This window comes from Mus caroli, unplaced genomic scaffold, assembly GCF_978045245.1.
Source record: "Mus caroli unplaced genomic scaffold, Mus_caroli_1 scaffold_18, whole genome shotgun sequence".
NCBI classification, from domain to species: Eukaryota; Metazoa; Chordata; class Mammalia; order Rodentia; family Muridae; genus Mus; species Mus caroli.
Genome location: NW_028227273.1, coordinates 51,404,582 through 51,426,784, shown reverse-complemented (window position 1 = coordinate 51,426,784; position 22,203 = coordinate 51,404,582). Strand labels below are relative to the sequence as shown.

The 22,203-nt window shown below is 44.2% G+C and overlaps 1 protein-coding gene across 2 annotated transcripts in view; it reads left to right on the top strand.

Moving 5' to 3' along the window:
• The window catches only part of Adgrf5 (adhesion G protein-coupled receptor F5), a 93,609-nt gene that overhangs the window by 4,824 nt on the left and 66,582 nt on the right, over positions 1 to 22,203 (top strand). The window lies entirely within an intron of this gene.

Sequence of the window (22,203 nt, the reverse complement as noted above, 5' to 3'; positions counted from 1 at the left end):
ACTAGCAGCACGGGGCTGAGAAGGTACAAGTGGTGCTGAGGCAGACTGAGCTGGGAAGACCAGCCGACTGGGGCTAGTCAAGAGGCAGCAAGACCACCAGAGCAGAGAGTAGTAGGGTATAGTGGGAGATGGTACCATTTTTTAATATTTCCCACAACAGCAACTCAATATGTGGAAGGATTTACCCACCATCAGAATTGTCTAAAAATGGGTGAGTTGTCTTGTGGAGGTGGGGGACACCCTGTCCAGGGCAGCATTCCAGCATCTTAGGAGATCAGTGGTCAGGGTGTTCCCGAAGGGAATGACTGAATGGGTGGGGTCTGAGCGATGACCTCCAAGGTCCCTTCTCACTCTTGAAATTCTCATGATGTCAGTGTCCTAATCCAAGCCACCAGATAAAGAACTGAAAAAAACATCACTAGCCTGGAATGACGTGAGCTGACTTTTCACTCTCTAGCCTTATTTTTTGGCTGCCATAATTTAAAAATAGGATCTTTGCAACAATAGATTAAGTCGGACTTCCAGGAAAAAGCGCAAAAATCGAAAGAAGAGGGGAAAAGTTCACCCCAACGACTCTTGGGTCACTCTACAAGTTGATCATGGCTTGATCCTTGGGTTATTACAAACACATTTTTATTTGATGGGAAATTGCCGAGTTTGGAGACATTTTTGTCAACCCAAAAAGTGCAAATATTACAAGCCCCTTTTCTAGCTCTGAAGCCAAAGGATTCCTGCAGGGATGTGTGTTCTTAGCCACTCAGAAATCTACGTGACACATGCTGAAGCTTAATAGCTCCATGCTCCTCTGATGCTGGGTGCCTGACCTCTAGGGAGAGGGGAGAGCTGTCTGGAGCTGGCTGCCTGTTTCAATGTCAAAGTTCCCCAGCCTTCCACCTGCCTTTTCTTCTTGCAAAAAGGACCACATTGGTCACAGCCTCTGCCAGATGACAACTTGGAGATTCTTAGAGATATAAGGATCAGTTTAAGTGGGCTTAGGCTATCTAAAAATTCTAGGCTAATACTGGATCCTTCATAGACTCAGAAGAACTGGCTATTCTTATCATCTGCTTAGGACCCTTTACATCCTTCTAAAGATGCCGGGCTGCACCGCAGCCATCCTTTGCTTCCTCCAGCCTCATAGCAAGATCCCAGAAGGACAAATAATGGCAACTGTCCTTTCTATAGAAGAGTACCAACAATACAAGAGTTTGTCATGCAGAAACAGAGGCACAATATATTTTATCCTGCAGGTTTACCTAGGCTTGCTTTCTTAAAAATAATGGTCTTTAAAAAAAATCCCTTTGAAATATAATCAACAGTGAAGGGCCACATTATAGAACCTTCGAAGACCTATGTGTTTATTTTTAGATGCACTTTGGCTACCTAGCATAGCAAAGCAACTGTCTAATGTCCGAAGCACAGCCCTGGGAATTTCCTCTAACAAGGCTGTGTTTCCGTCCATTGTTGCAGTACAAAGGGCAGAGGGAGGCTTGAGCAGAGACTCTTGCTAACCCCACCTAGAGGGAAACATGGAAGCTGTCGTTCCCCCTCAGTCGACTCTATGTGATCCTGAGTGCAGAGGGTCAAGACGGAGGCCGGCCTCCACTCTGAGCAAATGCAAATGAGAAGATAGGTCTGATTTTTTTTTCATCTAAAAATATCTCAGACACCGGTGATGGCTATTTAAAAATAAAAGGTCTGCTTTCTATTTGCAGCCAAGGCTATACCCCTCACCAGTGCTGGGTGCTGGATTCGAATGGAGTTTTGAGACGGGGATGGTGTTTGAGGATATAGGTTGCCTGTGTAACAAAGTGGTTTTTAATTCAATTACAGGAAAACGAATATCCTAAGAACACACACACCACTCTAAGAGCACACATACCACCCCAACATGCATGCATGGCTACTTGCCATTGCAAAAACCAGCTAGTGAACCACCCTGAATTTTGTCATTATTGTAGGCTTTGACATAGTCATCTTCAAGAAAGATATAAAAGATCTCATGTCTTATTAGTTTGGAGATAAATAAAGTAGTATATTATAAACTAGACTTTGCTTAAGGTTTTACAATTTGATTTCACATTGCTACATATTCCTTTTAAGTAGTTCCTATGAAAGTATTTATATCCTGATTCCAATACTTCTTTTTTTACAACTATAGACAAAGAGGTGCAAAATGCCACTTTGCCTAGGTGTGATGTCACATGCTTCGAATCCCCCACCCCCAACAGATAGGGCTTCTCTGTGTAGCTTTGGCTGTCCTGAAACTCAATCTATAGACCAGGCTGGTCTTGAACGCAGAGATCCACCTGCCTCTGGCTCCCTAGTGTTGGGAATAAAAGTATGCTGTACCATGCTTTTAATCACAACACCAGAGAGGTCGAGGCAGAAGTGTTTCTCCAAGTTCAAAGTTAGCCTTTGCTACACACAGAGTTCCAGGCTACCCCAAGCTACATGGTGAAATCTTCTCTCAGAACCGCCTGAAACCTGGGCTGTCCTGATACTTCAGGAAGTAGTGTGCTTGCCTTGCAAGCATGAGAACACCAGTTCAGTCCCTGGGACCCCCACAAAAAGATGGATGTGGTGGAATCTTTGTGGCCCAAGGGCTAGGAAAGCAAAGACAAGTTCATCTTTGAGGTTGTGCTGAGCAGTTAGCCTAGCCTATTTGGTGGACTGCAGGAAAATGAAAGACTCAAAAACCAAGATGGATAGCCTCTGAGGGATGACAGGCAAACTTGACTTGCCCTCTGGCCACCACATGCATGTTTATGCACACACATCCACATACCCACATATTCAGAAAACAAACAAACAAACAAACCTCTTTTCACTTCCCTGTCCCTTATATTTTAATCCCTCCCTCTACACTCCTGAGGAAGGTCTGTACAGCACTGTTTTAAGTTTCAGTGCCCTGGCTTGTGTTGGGGTCTCATGGGAGAGGAAAAGGTGGGTCTGTCTTGGGTCCGCATGCAGCATTCCATGCCCTCCTTGCCCTGACTCCATCTGGGATCTTAATTCCAGTGGCTCAAGGCCCAGCCTCAGCCCCAGCACAATCAAAGGTTCAGGGAGCAGAGGGGACCTGGATATACAAACAGCAGCTCAACACAGGGCTAGGATATCTAGGCCTTGTCAGCAGGTGTCTATCCAGGCCCTTCCAGGTCGCCAAGATGCAGAAAAATGTTTGCTGGTCCCGTGGTGAGAATACAGGAATGCTTGTAAAAATGCCTTTCTGGGTTGTTTTGTTGGCTGAGTGTTTATTATCAGACACCCCTCAGGGGTTCACAGGGCAGGTTGTGAATGTCCATTTGCGGCCTGGGAATTTCCTTCCATAGAGGCTATGCTTCCTCTCTTTGTTGTTCCTCAAAGAACAAGTGGAGACATTACTAGAGATTCCTACTTAACCCTCTCCTGCTGCTGCCTCGTGGCTCTTCTTAGCTGGAAAAAAACCTACACTGGAAAGAAAAAATTACATTTTAACTCTATGCATGCACCTGCAACATGCCAGTATCTGTGCATGCATATCTATGTGATCTATGTGATTGTGTGTGCGTGCACATATGATTGTGTGTGCACGTACATGGGTCGATGGAGAAGAAATAATATGTAATAATACATTGCAGAAAACAAATGTTCATTCACGGTTCTATCCACTCACCATACCATTGTTTAGGCCTGATAAGACTACTACTTTCTTTATCATAATATGCATTTTTATGAAAACTGCTAACTCAATTTCAGTTCCTTCATTGATCCCTCTCCCCCCTCCCCCCACAGAGTGTGCTTGTTGGCTAAAGCAGAGGCATGGCAAATTGAAAAAATCTTTTAGTTGGATAAGAATGATTTACTAAACATACTTCTGCAACATCACCAAGCACAAAAGAGATGCAGATGTTCTAGAAAATTCTAGAGCATATGATATACATATGTTCAGGCACACGCTTTCATGTACAATGAGGGTGCAAAGAAATCACACAGTTGTCTGAACTAGGGATGGAAAGGACTAGAAGGTTGTGAGTCCTCATCTTTGTTGAGACTCTTCTGTGCTCTCCAGAAGCACTGACTAGAATTCTCTAAGTATCAGGACAAGTGATACTTACGTGCTCACCCACCCTCCCCCATTTCCACACATGCGCACAAGCATACTTTTCTCTCCAGAGGAAGGTTTGAAGCATCCACATGACCCACAGCTCTAATCACAATCACAATTCTGACCATTTCTTCTCTGAGTTTCCATCTTGTTCATAAAGTAGATGGGCCCAACCATGTGGCTGTCTGCCATGTTTTAATTTTTGCTCAAGGAGCATTTGAAGTGTGCATCCTGCCCCTTGTTTATTTTCCATTCAGAGGCCCGAGAGTGGTTTGCAGCATCACCTGAGGGAGAAGCATGATGATTATGGAGAAAGCGTTGAAACCTTGTGTCAGTGGAGCAGCTGCTCAATCTTCTTTCTCCTAGGAAGAGGAAGAATGGACACAGGTTTCCCCAAGTTTGGGTGCTGGATGGGATCCCACAGCCTCTGTTGGGTTGTTAGCAGAAGGGATGTGCATTGTTGGTTGTTTTAATAACCTTAATTTCTTTACAGTATTTGTGTGTGTGTGTTCACATGTGTGGGGCACACATATGTGTTGGTGCATGTGTGTGCATGCCTGTGTGTGTAGGCACACATATGTATAGTTGCATGTGTGATATAGGTGTGTGAGTGTGTAGGTACACGTATGTGTAGGTGCATGTGTGTGTATGCATGTGTGTGTAGTTGCATGTGTGTATAGGTGTATGAATGTGTAGATACACACAGGTGAAGGTACATATGTGTGTATGAGTGTGTGTGTGTGTGTGTGTGTGTGTGTGTGTGTGTGTGTGTAGATGGACATGTGTGTAGCTACAAGTGTGTGAATGCATGTGGAGGCTGTAGCTTGATATTGAATTTCTCCCTCTATCTCTCTCCACCTTTCTTTGGAGACTGGAAATACCTATATTTGATTCTGCCACTGAACCTGGAGCTCACTGCAATTTAGCCACACATCTAACCAGTCAGATCTAATGGATTACCCTGTGTCTGTCTCCCAGCACTGGGTTTATAGGTAGGTGTGCACTGCAATACCAGATTCTTACATAGTGTCTAGGGATCTGAACTTGACTCTCATATTTATGTAGTGATACCATACCAATGGCCATACCATCCACACCAACCAACCATACCATCTCCCCAGCCCATAGTCTCCATTTTTGCATTATAACAGTTCAAGAAAACTATAAATAACCAAGGACCAGAGATGCCAAGCATGGTGAATAAGGTGTAGATGGAATGATGGGAAAATGCAGGCTCCCAGGCTCCCTTCGCCTTTGAAATTAGACCCTGAATGAAGGAGGGGAGGGGTCAGGGTAGGAGAGGTCACATTTTTTCAAGCAGCATTTTCTTGGACATCAGAGTTGGTTGAATATGTCTTCATGTATAAGAACCATTTTCCTGCTTCTCACCTCACTGGTATGAATACACATTCTCAGAAAGGGTAGGATTAAAAAAAATAGTAAATGTTTAGCTAAAGCCAGATATGGTCGTGCAGGTTTGTGGTCTGAGCACTTGGTGAGGACAAAGCTAAGGGTTACTGAAAGTTGGAGGCCAAGCTGGGCTACATACTGAGTTAGAGACTATCTAAGAATATAGGAGGCTAGAGAGATGGCTCAGCAGTTAAGAGCAAATATTTCTTATTCTTACTTATTGTGATAGATTAGTCTTCAAAATTAAGACACAGCCTCACTAAGGATTTGGATAATATTCCCAGTTGACTAAGACTGATTGGTTCCATTTTAACCTCTAAAACTTGGACATCTGTAAATGCATATACTCACACATTCATGGAGGTACATTAGTGATTCAAGGTGGTTATGTATGTGGGATCTTAGCTATGGACTTATACCACGTTTAGAAAGAAACAGAGAAAGAGAAAGGGAAACCAATTAGTAACCTAAAAAAAAACTAAGACATTTTGGAGAGCCAGAGGGAAGGGAGGGAGAGGAGAGAGAAAGAATGTGAATTTGACTGTGTACGTGAAGGTGTCTAAGCAGAGAATCATCTTAGGACCTTTTGGCTCTTTTCTTCCTAGCATTGAGGCCTTAAGACTAATCAGGCTCATCTCTGAGCACTCACCATGAAGAATGTTATTTAATGACACAATTATACTACAGCCTCCATTTCACAAGTGAGAAACTGAAGCAAAGGAGAGGTTAAATAACTTGCTACACTTCCTGAGTTAATAAGTGGTAGACCTTTTACCCCATGAAGTATGGCATCATAGCCCAAGCTCTTACTTCTTCCAGAACTCTAATAATGTGCTAGCTCAAGGATCATTCACACACATGAATGAACACCCGCTTCTCTGGATCACATAATGCGAGATGCTCACTTGAAAAGTCGGCAAATACTGACAGTGCAGGAATACTACAGGAAACCAGGGAGCCTAAGAATAGATCTTTGCAAGGAGGTCTAGCTCCTCGACAGAAGGAAGAAGGGGTGTGCACACGGCTGGGGAGGGTCCCTGCAGTAATGACCTTGAACTGGCCTATGAAGGATGAGGAAAGGCAGCAGCGCAACAGAGATGGTTTTCAGACATTTATGTATAAAATACAAGGCATTTACGTATAACATCATCATTTCATTCAGCATAAGTAACTTTAATTCTTCTCAATTGTGTCTCGGTAAAACTGGGTGGGATGGGTAAGGCATAGGAAAAGGCAAAGCTGGATGCGGGAACAGATGTTGTAATGACCAAGGGAATTCACCAGAGATCAATGGGTGTGCACTTGCGTGCATGTGTGTGCGTGTGTGTGTGTGTGTGTGTGTGTGTGTGTGTGTGTGTGTGTGCGTGCGTGTTGAGGAAAAGGAGAGATGCTCCATGGATTGACCCAAGAGCTCATCTCACTGCCAATGTTTTTTCTAAGGGCATCGGGAGACTCTGGTTATCTCACCTAAGGCTAGAAACCAAGCATCCTTAGAATCTTCTCTGCATGAGAAACGATTGAATACGGCAATCCTCTGTCCCTCCATAACTATTAAATTTCCATATAGAACCACCGGGAATTTAACAGAATGCTAATTTCCAAGCTCTACTTCTGGTTTTAGATTCTAGAGTCTGGGGTAGGTCTTAAGGATTTTGTAACCAGACCCCACCCACCCTGACACAAACACACACACACACACACACACACACACACACACACACAGCCTGATAGCATCCACCTTCACACACACACACACAGCCTGATAGAAGCCACCTTCACACACACACACACACACACACACAGCCTGATAGAATCCACCTTCTGACACACACACACACACAGCCTGATAGAAGCCACCTTCACTCACACACACACATACACACACACACACAGAGCCTGATAGAATCCACCTTCTGACACACACACACACAGAGCCTGATAGAAGCCACCTTCACACACACACACACACACACACACACACACACACACACACACACACATTAGAAGCACTAGTGTGCACATCAAGCTCAGTGTCTTGAGTGTGAAAGCCAGGAGTTCACCAAAATCACTTGGATCATCCTTAGGTCACACTAAAATTAGAAATGTCCTCCGAGGAAAATCGCTAATTCTCTCCTTTTCTATAAATGCTTCTTTTATTTTTAAACATTTTTGTAATTTCATAAAACCCCAATCCAAATATCTCTGATATTCTGGTCCATTTTGGTCTGTAAGTGGTCAAAATATGGTCACTTCTAGGGTTCTTTGGAATTTTAAGAATTGGTCCTTTGAAACCTCTGTTTGCAAAGCAGGAAGCCAATTGTTGCCCAGAATAAACACTTGAATGGAGCAATCTGTTCTTTGGAGGGCTTTCGTGCTGCCCTGTTTAAGCAACCTTCTATAATCTAGAAGAGTCTGCAGCTGAGTCTTTATGGAATGGCCGGTGAGTGCGAAGACAGGTCTGTGAGTCTGAGTGTGGTCTGCTAGCAAAGAGAAAATACATCCTGCCTGCTGTTATTTCCTCCTGAGGAGATAAGGCAGGAAGAGGCTAGGAAACCAAGCTCACTGACAAGAAAGGGTTGGAAGGATGGATGGGAAGGAATCTGTGTGTTCCTTACCTCCCCACCCCCCATCCCTGCTCCTTTGTTTACAGGGTTGGGGGTAAGGGTGGAGCTAAAACCCTCTGACATCTCTGAGCTGCAGGCCAAGAGCTTGACTACTACAGAAGATCAACTAAAGTCGTTGCTACTTAAGGTTTAAAAGGGAAGTTAGGGCTTGTCAAGGCAGCTCAGTGGGTAAAGATACTCGCTACCAAAACTGTCTTAGCACAGTAGAATTAGAGAATCGAATCCCCAAATGTTAGCCTCTGACCAAAACACTCAAGGGGGTGCCACTTTCAAAGCCACCATAGCAATGTCCTTAGGCTAAGGAAGGAACTGGTGGTGGACATGTGGTGAAGGCTGGAACTGGTTTTGTGTGCTTGCTGGGGTTAAGAATGTCCATCTTTCCCAAACATACAAGTTAAGGTGAAAAATCATGTTTTCTCAAAGCAACCCTTGATAGGAAGCATTTCTGGCTCTCAAGATGCTTAATATTAGCTTGGAAGGAGAGCAAGTAGCCCTGGAGGGCCCTTTGCTGAGAGGCTCCAAGACACACTGGGAGGCAGAGGCTTTGAGGAATGAAACTGCTTACTGTAGTTAAGAAAACTCTAGCAGCATTGGCCATGGGAGCTTCACGCCTGAAATCCTGGCCCTTAGGAGATAGAAATGGGAGGATTATAAATTCAAGGTCATCCTTGGCTACATAACAAATTTAATGCTAGCCTGGGCTACAGGAGACCCTGACTTAGAGACAAGTCACAAGATTAAGACACAAAGAGTCCTGCGTCAGTGGGGCTGGCTACATAGGCGTAAGGGGTAAGAGGGAGGATTTCACAACAGGGAAGAAAGAGGGGCCCAGGCCACTACCACCAATACTCAGATGCTCACACCCACTCACAATCCTCTAATGTCTTCGCCTCTTTTTTTGCTCATCAATTTACAGAAGTTACTGTTTACTTGTCTGCATTGCTTTTCCAGTAAGGATCTCATAGCGGGGAAAGTGCCACTATGACACGTTAATGGAAGATGTGGAACAGCTACCTCGATAAGCTACTTGAAGCATGGAAAAACTGCCGACCCAGTGGCTTTGGGCAAAAAGTGGCACGAAGGTGGGAGGGCGAGGAGAGGTATCATAAGAACTTGGCAAGATCCACGGCTGTGGGCAGAGGGCTCCCTCTGGCTCAGAAGCTGAGGAGAGTGATTTCCTGCACTGTAGCTTGGCCAAAGAGAAGAAAAGTATATTCTGTAGTATCCTCTTCTGCCATGCTCCCTCATGCTTCCCAGGCTCAGCAGGGAAGAGGAGAGCCTGTCTCTGAGAGCTGCCTCATCCCTGTTATGAGCAATGCCTTACTGAAGGTGTGATGATGCAGAGTACAGCACTGAGTGAGCATGGCCCCCAAAGACAGAGATGGACCTGGAGGAGAAGCTGAGGTTGATCTGTACTATAGTTGCTATAGTTACCGCTGGCCCACTGTCTCATGGATAGACCTTTACCTACTGGGGCTACTCCTTTAGGCAGATGTGGTAGGAAGGAAGGAGAGATGGACTGGCATCTAGATGACCCAATGCCTGTACTGAGTCTCTCAGACTTTTGTTTTCTTTCTATCCACATTGTACTTTGTTGATGCCACACCACGCCCTACCACCTACCCCTGTGCAGAAAGCAGCAGTGTACTTGAAGGATTCCAAGGGTTGGTGTTCTGGTATCTGCAGGAGCTAGACACCTGAGGGAATTTAGCCACAGCTGCCCCCACCCCCCACCCCACGTCCCCCACCTGCTTGGACAGCAGGCCTCTCAGAGTTCTACGCTTTCCCCTTGGCTGCTGAGTCTGGTTTTGTTTGTTTTTTTTTTTTTAATGTATAAAATGATGATGTACACGGTCCTTTTTCAGGACCCAAGGGGATATGGAGATCTGACTCTGTGATTGGCAAGGTACACAAGGGCAGTAGTGGCCACCAAGGCTGTTTCTTCCTCTTTATAAGTATAATATTTTCATTATTTTTTGAGAAATTCATATATGTATGCATTGCATTTTGGTTATATTCAAACCCATGCCTTTCCCCTAACTTCTCCCACACCTACCCCCATCCTCCTATGAATTCCAAATTCGAATCCTCTTTCTGTTGTTTTTTTTAGTTCAGTTTGTGCTGCCTTGATACTCACGTGTGGAGCCATGCGCTGGAGCATGGTCCAGCTACCAGGGAGCACACCCTTAAAGAAAACTGTCCCTTTCTCAGAAGCCATCAACTGGCTAGAGATGGAGGGCTGGAAGCTCCTCTCTCCTCCATGCTAGAATGCTTCCTGGCTTGATGTCCTGCTGGTCTTATACAGGCAACTGCAGCTCCTGGTGAATTTGACAGAGGTATGCAAATGTTGTCCGAGGCTCTTCCTCCTGCACTGGGGCAGTCTGTTCCACAATCATGATTAGAGAGGGGGTCAGGAGGTAGGAAGACAGCCTGTCCCAGTAGGCTGCTTCACCCCCATCCCCCAGCAAGACTTCCTGTTTCCTTCCTCCAGAGTCAGGGAGAGTCAAAGCTTGTTTGCCTCCAGACACTGCATATCATACTTAAAAAAAAAAAAGTGATCCAGAGGGCTTAGAACTGAGAATTTTGATGCTTTCCCTCCTCTTAGAGATAAGTTTGCAGACAGAGCTGGTCGGGGGGGGGGGAGTGGGGGGCTTAGGGAAAGGAAGAAGCAAGATTCGCTCCTTCTGGAGAAGAGAAAAGACCTTGGTGAGTCTTAGGATTCACAGGGCCTTCCTGTTCTGTGAGGTTTCAGCCCGTTATTACTAGGCTGGAATACCTACTTCTGTATATGTGTCGTGCAAGGATTGCTCCAAGTTCACAAGGAGGACACCAATGAAGACAGAGCCAGTGACCTTTCAAGCTGTTCCCACTGCCTGTGTGAAGAGTTTATGAGAGAGACTGAGGGCACTAGAATGAGGAGGGGGCCCTGCGTGCAGTACAGGGGAAATGTTTACAGAGCATTTAAAATTAAGTGAAAGATGAAGCAAAGTCTGAAAAAGGTCATCAGCACACAGTGCCAATTCTCAGCAGCACTCCAAACAAACTCTTTGTCGCTTTGCATTTAAAGAATTGCTTACATCAGTGAGCTCAGAAATATTATCCATGTTCCTCATTATTGTTTACATCAGTGAGTTCTGAAATATTACCCATGTTCCTCATTATTGTATGTGTGTCTTTTTGTTAACTGTATATTCTAGTCAGCGGTGGTGGTGGTGTATATCTTTAGTCCTAATACCTAAGAGGAAGAGGCAGGAGTAGGAGAGTTTCTGTGAGTTTGAGGCTAGTGTGGTCTACATAGCAAGTTGCAGTGCTCCATGGTAAGGCCTTGTCTTAAGGAATGAAAAAGGCATATTCAACATTGGGAGTTAATTCAGACAATTTTCATTTGTATGATGACCCCTGACACAGAAAGACTCACCTACTCTGTGGCTTTCAATCCTGAGGACCTGGGTCCGTACTTTTAACTCCAAAAGCCTTTAACTCCAAGCTCAGGAAATCTGACACTCCTCTTCTGTCTTCTGTAGTTACCTATACTATATGGCACACAGAGAGATAGAGAGAGAAACACAAACTCATAAATAAATACAAATACTAAGATTAAACAAAAAAGAGTAGGCTCAACTACTTTTGGGGCTTGCCTCAAGTGTCTCTAACTCCTACAGGTTGACATAGATCCTCATTTGAAATATAGATTTAAAAAGGAACCTGTGGAGCTGGGGACAAGGCTTAGCATGTAGAGTGTTTTTCTAACATGAACAAAACGCTCAGTTCCATCCCAGCACCAAACAAACCATGCATAGTGGCCCCCATCCCAGCATTTAGGAGGCAGAGAAAGCAGAAGTTCAAGGTCATCTCTGGCTACATAGTGTGTTCAAGGCCAGCATAGGCCATATGTGGCTCTTTCAGAAAACAGTGGCTAGCCATATTAGAGTGGCGCTAGGAAAGACAAAAAACCTGGGCAGGAATCATTTCATTTCCATAACTATGTGACCCTAACATTGTTTGTGTTTAAACATCAAAAAGTACAAAGTTCATACTTAAACTTTTCACTTGCTTAATATTTTAAAGAGAAACATTTTCCTTTTTAGTTAATAATTTTTGATTTAAATAACTAGTCAAGAAAATCATATTTTTCGAATAAAATTAGGAGGGTATCTCAGAGGATGTAATTGTGCTAAAGCATTTTCCTAATGTCTGTGTGGCTCTGGGTTCAATCCCTAGCATTTCAGGGGGGGGGGGAGTCGGGGGAGGAGAAAACCAACTCACTGAAAAGAAGAGAATTTAAGAAATGATCTGGTCTAGCTGTTAAATGTGCCAAAATCTTTCATGATCCATAATTATGTGTGTATCTGCTACTTCCTTCCCTCTAATTGCAATGTGAAGTTTGAGTGTATATGAGGTTCGGATGTACATCGATGTATACAAACACACACACACACACATCTATAGCTACACCTTCATGTATGCATTTGTTTGGAAAGACTAGAAATATAAATGGCTTTCCCATCTCGGCATCCCAGGTCAGATGAGGCAAGCTGGAGGGGTGTGGGCCTGGAATAGTCTTGTAATTGTCCTGTAATTGTTGATCTGTAGCTGTGTTTTGTGTACTAACTTCCAATTCCAAAAATAGCTTCACGGTCCCGGGAGGCGAACACTGATAAATCAACGGCAGTGTAATTAGGAAAAGTCTTGAACTTGGAAACCCAGCCTCTTCCTTGTGCTGGAGTAGGTTATCAGAGCTGTGGCAGGATGGACAATCTCCACAGGGCAAGACATCAGTGCTAGGTCATTCCTAAGAGCAGTAACAGCCACCACAAACACCCTTCCCTCTAACTTCTTACCCTGCCTCAAAAAACTAAGGCCAGGCTAGAACCCAAAACAATTCATCTTTGTGTTCACCAGCTTGATTAAAAGGAGAGTGGCAAGGTCAGTTCTTGTCTCAGAACTCCCCTTAACGGTGAGTGAAGTAGGCACCATACCTGCGTGGTATGTCCATGTAAGCCATGCATGTAATGGCCACATAAGCAGGACTTCGGTCTGGGGAGGCGTAGGATACAGCAGCTGATTTATAGGCAAGTCACTAGAGACTAATGCTATTCCCCTGGTATGAAAACATACTGAATGTACACGAGTTACTAACATGTGCACAGTCTGCAAGTTATTTGCCATTACATTCCCATTTAAATAATTCACAGGAGGTAACAACAACAGCAACAACAAAAAGGTGTCCTTTTTTCTACCAAGATCTTCTTAACTAATTTCTTCAAGGCATACTCACAGACTTCCACCTTTTCAGCCTTTCTTATCTCTAGGCTTTTAAAAGGCACAAAGAGTCAGACTTCAGAAAATTTGTTTCTTAATGGTGCTTTATTTTCTGTTTTTACCACCACTACCTCCAACCTTGACTTTGGGCTTCTTCTCAACCAATCTGTTTTTGACTGCTTCCCATGACTGAATTTCATAGCCATTGTTGTTCACAGATATGAGGGGTCATTGGCCAATCCTTCTCATATTTCTGTTTCAAACAACATCTTCACTGTGCCTGGCATGTGGTATTTTTGAAATTTTTTTTGAAACAGCTTTTAAAAACAGAATATATCATTGCCCCAAGAAATAGAACATGAAGGCAAAGGCCCTAGAGCCAAGACTTGGGTAGGCAGATGGGGTGGCAGTTGTTACTACTGAGAAACCCTTTTGTGGTTGACCAGAAGGCTGTGCTGACTTGTTATTGCACCCTTGCATTTTACATTTTGGTAAACTTGCAGTTTCAGCTTTCCCCCAGAAACAATTTTACTTCACCCAAGACAGCAATGTACTTCTTTGTAGATGTAGGGTTGGCCATACATCCAGTAATAGGGATTTCATTGAGGTTTCCTTGTCATAGAAAAAGCTCCTGTGGATATGTTGTGATAGTTAATCTCAAATATCTATTTGATGAAATCTACAATCACCTGAGAGATGGGCTTCTCATCATGCTTATGAGCAGTTATGTTAATTAGGTTGGTTAAAGAGAGAAAACTGCCAACTGTGGGTATCACCATTCCCTTAGCTAGGATTCTGGATTGTGTATAAAGGAGAAAGCAAGCTGAGCATAAGCAACCATTGTTCTTTTCTTCCTAATTGAGGAAGACACAGTTTGACAGGCTGCTTCAAACTGCTGCTTTGACTTCACTACCATGATGGACTGTTCTTCACACTGATACATTAAGAGATAGCTCTACCAACTGAGCTAGCTCCCCAGTCCTTACTTTGTCTTTTTGCAACAATGAAGCCAGAGGTAGGGGAAACATCTGCTTAATGGACTCTGGTTAGGTTTGTAAAGACAGTAGGAAAGGTGTGTTGGAGTGAGTCGGGGAGAGGGACAGACTCATGTCTAAGGAAGATTGTTAAGAGCCATTCTGGCCCACACTGATGGGACTGCCTCTAGTGTCTAGAGAGAATGAGGGAATGGGACCCAGAGCCATGGAGGAGGAAGAAAGTCGTCAGGAGAAGCAGGGGATGATTTTTGTCCTAAACCACAGAAAGAACAAATCAGAGACGTGTGGAACAACAGGATAATTTTCTCATTAAGTTGATTTTTACCAAGTAGGCTATTAAGAAGGAAGAGGTTAGAGGTTAGTGGTGGCTAGTTGAAAAATTAGTATCAACTATAGAATGCCCAGCAGACGTGACTTTAGAGCTTTCACAGAGAGGTAGCAGGAAGGAGATGAATTTCTGTGCAAATGGCATGCCAGCCCTCAGGCACCTTTAGAAATCTCTTTTGAAATCCTACCTCCTGACCTACTTCCTTGTCTCTAACTTCCATCCCCTATTGCTCTTCCATATAGAGCCTTCAACTCCAGACCTACATTAATTCATACTAATATGCAACCCTGCTGGGAATAGAATTGGAGAACATGTCAGCCCGTCAGAACTATGGAGCCAGAGGACAAGCTGTTCTATCATTGAAATTCATTTGTTTGTCAAAGTATAATTTCAGAAATAAAGAGGCAAGGTGGTGGACATAGGTTTCTTTGTTTGCTTCCAATCCTGCCACAGAGAAGCTGGGAAAATGGCTCAGTATGTGAATTGATTTTAGATCCACAACACACACACACACATATATATATGTATATGTGTATATATATATATATGTGCCAGGCACCCTCATAGGCATCTTTAACCCCTGCCCTGGGGGTGGGGTTGAGGTTGGGGGTGGGGACTGGGTGGGAACAGGGGGATCCCAATGGCTCACTAGCCAGACAGTTTAGCTGAATCAGTGAACTCCAGGTTGAGGGAGAGATGCAGCCTCAAAAAATAAGGTAAGAAGGGACCAAGGATGATACTTGTTGTCCTCTTTATGCACACATGTGGGCACTCACTCACACACACACACACACACACACATACACGCACCCTGTAACACAAGTGGCCATTTCTGTTTTGGTGCCACCTGGCATCATGTGGTTCAGACTATTACTGTACTAGTCACTACAGTTTCAGGTCAGTGATATTACAGCATGCTTACACCACTTCACATTCTCCCATGGAAGGATACAGGGAGATGAACTTATTTATCAACTTATTTAAGATTGTTATTTATTCATTTATTTGGCTCTAATTAGATCAGGAAACATTGTGTCCTAGAAGCCAGGAGGCTGAGACATATGATTGCCAAGAGATTGAGACCAGCCTGAGCTATGTGTCTTCTGAATGATCAATCAATCAATCAATCAATCAGGAAAGATCATAATGAAAAGACCACAGGGATAATCTAAGCTGTACTCAAAAACGGCCCCTCCATTTCAGATATCACATATGCGTAACCTTTCTTCCTGCATCTCTGTGGAAATGTTGAAACTCAAAAATCAAGAAATAAAGTGATTTTGAGAGAGAAGCAGAGTAACAGATCCCAGAGGCAACTGTGAAGAGTGTGGAGATTTTTATTAGTGGGATGGAGAGTGGAATATTATGTTGTCTCAAAGAGTGAAGAGCTGATCAGAGGGCTAGTGCTTGGGAAAGAAGAAGAGAAAAGTCCGCTAGTCTCAGTGTGGGAACCTGTAGAGGCATACATTGGAGAGTTGATGGAAGCCCCTAGCAGGACAGTGTCACTCCAAGCATGTTTTGTAATTACACCTTTGACCACTCCCTGACCCCTAACTGTTGGTGCTCACATTTCCTGTGTGTGTTCCAAGGAGTTCACAAAGTCTATTTTTGTTGTTGTTGTTTTATTTACTTTCATTTTTCTTTGCACCAACTGAAGGCCACAAAGACACAGCCTCTATGGAAAGTAGGGGGAAGTTTAGGCTGAGGAACCCAGGAGAATACCCAGGCTATTCAGAGTACACAGGTGTCAGAGGGTGGCTCCTGATGGTTGGGTTCTCCTTGGTTCTAGAATCTGCTCTTCTGTGGTCGAGTTTTCTACTTCACAAGCTCCTGTAATGGTGGTCTCGTATTCTCCAGCATCTTCCTCATCACAACCCAGTGACAGTCTAATGGAAGCATCACAACCACTATAGGCTAGGATTCTATCTAGGGAGGACCAAGCAATGACGCAACATTCTACGTCCTTGATCTAAGCTTGGATAGATGGAGTTCCTTCTGAAACAAAGCTGGGTGGTTGATGTGTGAACGGGGAAGGTTTAGTTATAGACATTGTCTGACAAAGAATTTTCTGTCTATAACCTCCGTGGTGCTGATGCTCTTTGAACTTTAGAGAAGCCAGCTCCTGGACAGTGTGTGTGGTTGGGAGTTGTTGAAGGAGGAGAGAATGAAATTCTGTTGTTAAGGGAACTGGGGTTTGAACATGTAAAGTGCCATCACCTATATTAATAAATAGATAAGGGACACATGTTGGCAGGGACTTGATTTTCCTCTCAAGGACAGAGGTGTCATGTGACTTTACCTTTGTGACCCACTACTCTGCTCTAACTGTTTCTTTTTGGGGGGAAATTAAAGATGAGGGACTATGTGGGGGGGATGGAGGAGCTTGGATATGAAATTAAGAGAACTGAATGGAAAGACAGAAGCGCTAATTCTATTCTTAGCTTCCCCCTAACACAGGTAGTTGGAACAAACAGTCACCTGATGTAATGTTTAGTTTCAATTTGACAAGATCCACAGTCACCTGAAAGAAAAGGGCCTTATTTATTTATTTATTTATTATACGTAAGTACACTGTAGCTGTCTTCAGGCACCCCAGAAGAGGGCATCAGATCTCATTATGAATGGTTGTGAGCCACCATGTGGTTGCTGGGATTTGAACTCAGGACCTTCAGAAGAACAGCCAGTGCTGTTAACCGCTGAGCCATCTCTCCAGCCCCCCCCTTTTTTATTAATCATTTTATTTGTTTACATTTCAAGTGATATCCCCCTTCTCAGTTTTCCCTCCACAACCCCCACATCCCATCTATCCTCCCCTTTGCCTCTATGAGGGTGCTCCTCCACCCACTCACCCTCTAACACCTCACCACTCTAGCATCCCCCTACGCTGGGACATCAAGCCTCCACAGGACCAAAAGCTTCCCCTCCCATTGATGCCAGATAAGACCATCCTCTGCTACATATATAGCTGGAGCCATGGATCCCTCCATGAATACCTTTTAGTTGGTGGTTTAGTCCCTGGGAGCTCTGGATGATCTGAAAATAAAAGATTCTTAATGAGGAATTATTTAGACCAGGTTGGCCAGTGGGTATATCTGTGGGGGTTGTTTCAAATGTTCATTGAGGTAGGAAGACCATCCTACAACTGGCGGTATCATTTCCTAGGCTGAGCCCTGAATCTGATTAGGTGAAGAAAACGAGTAAGCAAGCAGGCATCAAGGCTGCATTTATTTATCTCTACTGTTGACGGTGGCTGTGACGTGGGTAGCTGCTTGAGTTCCTCCTGGACTTCCTCTAAAATGACAGGCTATGACATGAAATTGTAAGTCAAATAAACTCCTTTCCCCCACATCTTTTTGACAGAGTGTTTTATCACAGTGGCAGAAAGGAACCTAAGATACCTGGTTGTCTGCTATTCTTTTTTTGATTTTGATTTTGATTTTTCTCTTGCTGAGCATGAATCTTAGGCTTCTATTAGTCTGGTAGCTTGGGCAATGTGGCTGCTTCATAGTCATGTTAGTCGTGATAGGAAATTATGCCTATCATAAAGGACTGTGTTTTCTTCTTTGAAGGTGGAGTAGGGGGAGGGGGAATCATGGGAAATGATGAGGCCCTGAAGAGAGCTGTGAATATTGGAAAGGGAATGGGAAAAGCACTTTGAAGGTCTGAACCTAGCATCCAGTGTTTGCAGATTACACTCACAGTCAGTCACTGAGTACATTATGTGCTGAATCACAGCATCCCAGGATGCACCACAGAGGAACTGAGGTGCTTGACTGGTGTGTCCAGGCATTAACATGCAGACCTCCAGAGGGAAAGTACAGCTTCCCTCTAAACAGATTCCTCCCAGGCCAAAGGCAATGGCAGCTCCTTCAACACTCTGCTCTCCTCAGGATTCCAGGGGAGGAGGAGGGGCCGTGGAAGGGAGAGCCAGTGGCAAATGGAATTACATCTCTGATGTCATGTGCGTCACAGCTGAGGCTTGTGAGTAACACCATAGGACCAGCCGGCATTTTTCTTTCCTATAGGAGTGATGTCACCTCAGAGAACTGAAGGTTATATTTGAGGGTTCATGTCAGCTTCTCCCAAGTAGAGGTCAAGAAGGGTCAAGTGAGGGTTGCTGCTGGTCCCTGTGCTGTAGATCCATGCTTCAAGTTTCCCTCTCCCAGGAAAAGGCAGGGAAGGTAGCAGAACTTAATGCAGGTTTCTATCTGGCATGTGTTTGGGACTCTGGCAGAGGCAGGTTTTACTGGAGGCACCAAGTAGTAGAAAGAAGTTGTCAGCTGCATTCAGAAGGTGGAAGAGATGCGCTCTTCTACTGCCAAATGCCACCAGTGATTGATAGTGAGAGATGCTTAGAAGAATGGGTATGTTGCTGTGAGTGGACCAACAACCTTGGAAGCTAGGGCTGAGCACAGACATGTCTAGTGCCTTCAGTGTAGGCTCCGCCAAAATATGCACATCACAAATGGCATATGCACACCAGTAAAGCCATGTGTAGAGTATAAAACAACTTAGTTATTTGTTCTTACCTTCCTTGTGTAAGGACAAGTCAGTGGCAGAAACAGGTGACCTTGGGCCACGTTGGGTCTGAAAAGGTTGCCAAAATCTGGTTATAATTAGGAAAAAGTAAGATTGACCCATTAACATGTAAAAGTGGGAATGTTTCCTCCTTAGGATGGCAGGTATTTTGGGGGAATACTGCTTTGTGTGATTTGTCCAGATGTTCAAACAGTCTTCTCCAGGGACTCAGTGGTCATCATCTCTTCCCTTGGGGACATTATTTTCTAACAGGAGAGAGGCAACCAAAGATACCAGCTGGCTGGTAGGTTATGGGCCAGAAGGTTGGAGATGGCCAAGGGTACTGGGATAGCTCATTTAGAGGGAAGGGGAAAGATTTTACTTTGGAAATGTACAGCCTGAGGTCATGTTGAAATCCCAGCTGGAAATGGTCCACAGGTAGTTAGGTATATGAGTCAGGGGTTCTGGTCCATGGGAAAGACGGACATTTGGGAGTCATCACACAAACATTTAAACCAAAGTGGAGATTGCCTGGAGACACATGACAAAGCTGCAGGGAAGCAGTGCAAAGTTGAAGCCATGGGACGTGTAGTAAGGAACAGAAACAGGCCGGGAAAACTGACTCGGCACCGCTTTATGTCAGCAGCTGCTATTGAGCATCTACTACCTTCCGCTTCCGTAGCTGCACTTAGGCGTAAAATAAGTCACACCAGGTCCTCCCTCAAAAAGTGCTTAAAGTCAGTGCACTGACATGACCATCTAGCTGCAGATTGGTAGTGGCAAAGACACCTTTGAGGCATCGTTGGATGGGGCAGAGCAGGGGTGTGTGTGGAGCGGGTGTGCAGGGTGGAGCACTTGGCTTGAGACAGGAGTTAGGATGCTCTTTGGAGAAAATAGCGCCCATAAACTTAAAGAGAGAAAGTAGCATTTTAGAGTGAAGAAGTGGGTGGGGGACAGAAGAATAAAGTGACTTGTCCCATACTAGGAAAGGCACTCTAAAATTCTTGCCTGGGAATGCAGAAGTCTCTCTTCTGTGAGCTTGCACTGGCATGTAAGACCCTGTCATTTACAAACACGGCTAACACAACCGATGGATTATTAACTCTGATTGTGTCCCTAGTTTGCTGAGGTCAGATTTCAACTTGCCGCCAACCCCAACTTTCTATACCAAACGAGAAAGGTGCCCCTGATGGTCAAAGGCGCCTGGAGCTGAAACAAGATAAGGTGGCCTGCCAGTTAGCTCTGAGCTGCAGTTGAGACCATATGGCAGGTCCATTTTCCACCGGACTTTGTTTTCCCTGTAAAGTGTTAGATTAGCACAGGGTGTTCCTAGTGCCAGTGGCAGAGGGCAGGTGGGGGCGGGGAGGGATTGTGGCTGAGGGGAAGGAAAGGGAAAGCCACTTTGTCAACTCCCCCTTCCACATCAGAGGGCCAACTGCAATCAAGCCACCAAAGAAACTGACCATTGTAAATGATATAATAATAATATAATATAATATAGTATAATATTTGTGTAGGAGCTCACTCTGACAGCAGGCTCTAATCTTCAGGCAAAAAACCACCCAGTTCAAGCTCTAAGAAGGCAGCCGAGAGTCTTCATGTGGAATGATACATTATAGGGGGTTCATGCTCTGTTTGCCCCCAATGGCAAGCTTCTTTAATTTTGTTTTTGCATACTTGAATTCAACTGAACTTGGATTGAAACTGTTTAGACAATGATTCCATCTGCATTGAATGTGTGCAGAATCTTACATCTTATCATCACCTTCCAAAAAACACAGAATCACAATTATGCATGCAGCAAATGCTGCATAAATGCATTCCATTGGCTACCTGAGGGATTTAGGTAGTTTAAGCATGTAGGAATACTTATGCAGGTAATATATGAATGCTATGCTGTTTAAATAAAGGACTTGTGCATCCTGACCCTCTAGAACGTTCTGGGACTCCCAGAACTGATCCCTGGTGAATGACTTCCCCTAGCTTTTGTCTCCAGGCTGATCAATACTTGCTCTCTGCCTTGCAAAGACAGAATAGTCAGAAGGCAAGATGAACGGAGAGAAAGGGTGGTCAAGTGGCAGAGGGAAAGAATTGAGAATGTGGAAGTAGCCTCTGTGTCTCCAGTCCAGGCCTCTAAACTTGTTATTCATCAATTAAGTGTGTGCGTGTGTGCATGTGTGCGTGTGTGCGTGCACACACTCGTATATGTGTCAAGGCATGTCAGAGGACAATTTAATAGGGTTGATTTTCTCTATTTACCTTTACCTGGGGTCCAGGGATCGAACTCATCAACTCTTCAGGCTTGCATGGAAAAAGCTTTTACATGCTGATCTACCTCCCTGGACCATCCAGACTAGGACTTTAGTCTTTCCAAATGATCTATAGCAAAACCTATATATTCTATAGTATTTAAAATTATAGTTCCATGCAGTAAAACTAAGTTTAGCCATTTGTGGGACCGTGGTTTGAATTCTTTTTATTCAGGCTCTGAAATTGGTGCCCTGACAGTACATGATTTTTTCTAACTCTTGGGACTATCTGGAATTGCTTACTTTCCACACAGACTCCTGTGCCCCAACAGGACCTTAAAGATTCAGAAATTGAGCAGCATTTCATACACACACACACACACACACACACACACACACACACACACACACGTCCAATTAATAACAGTATACCACTTCCCTATCTTTCTTTGGACCCTGGGCAGGCCACTGCTTCTCCTGGAGCCCCAGTTTCCTTACTTGTATGGTAAGGGCAGGTAGGATTGAGTTCAGCTCAGAAACTGTAATTGTGGTTGTGGTTTACAATTAAATCCTGTGACGGGAGCCTGCTGACCAGACGAGCCCTCTTCATGTCTCCTTATCTTCAAATATTGTTGCTGAGATGATGTTGAAGTGTCACAGAATGAATATCATTTGATCTACAAACGTTCAGTTTCCCAGGAAACTAGATGTCCCCCTACTGTGATATATT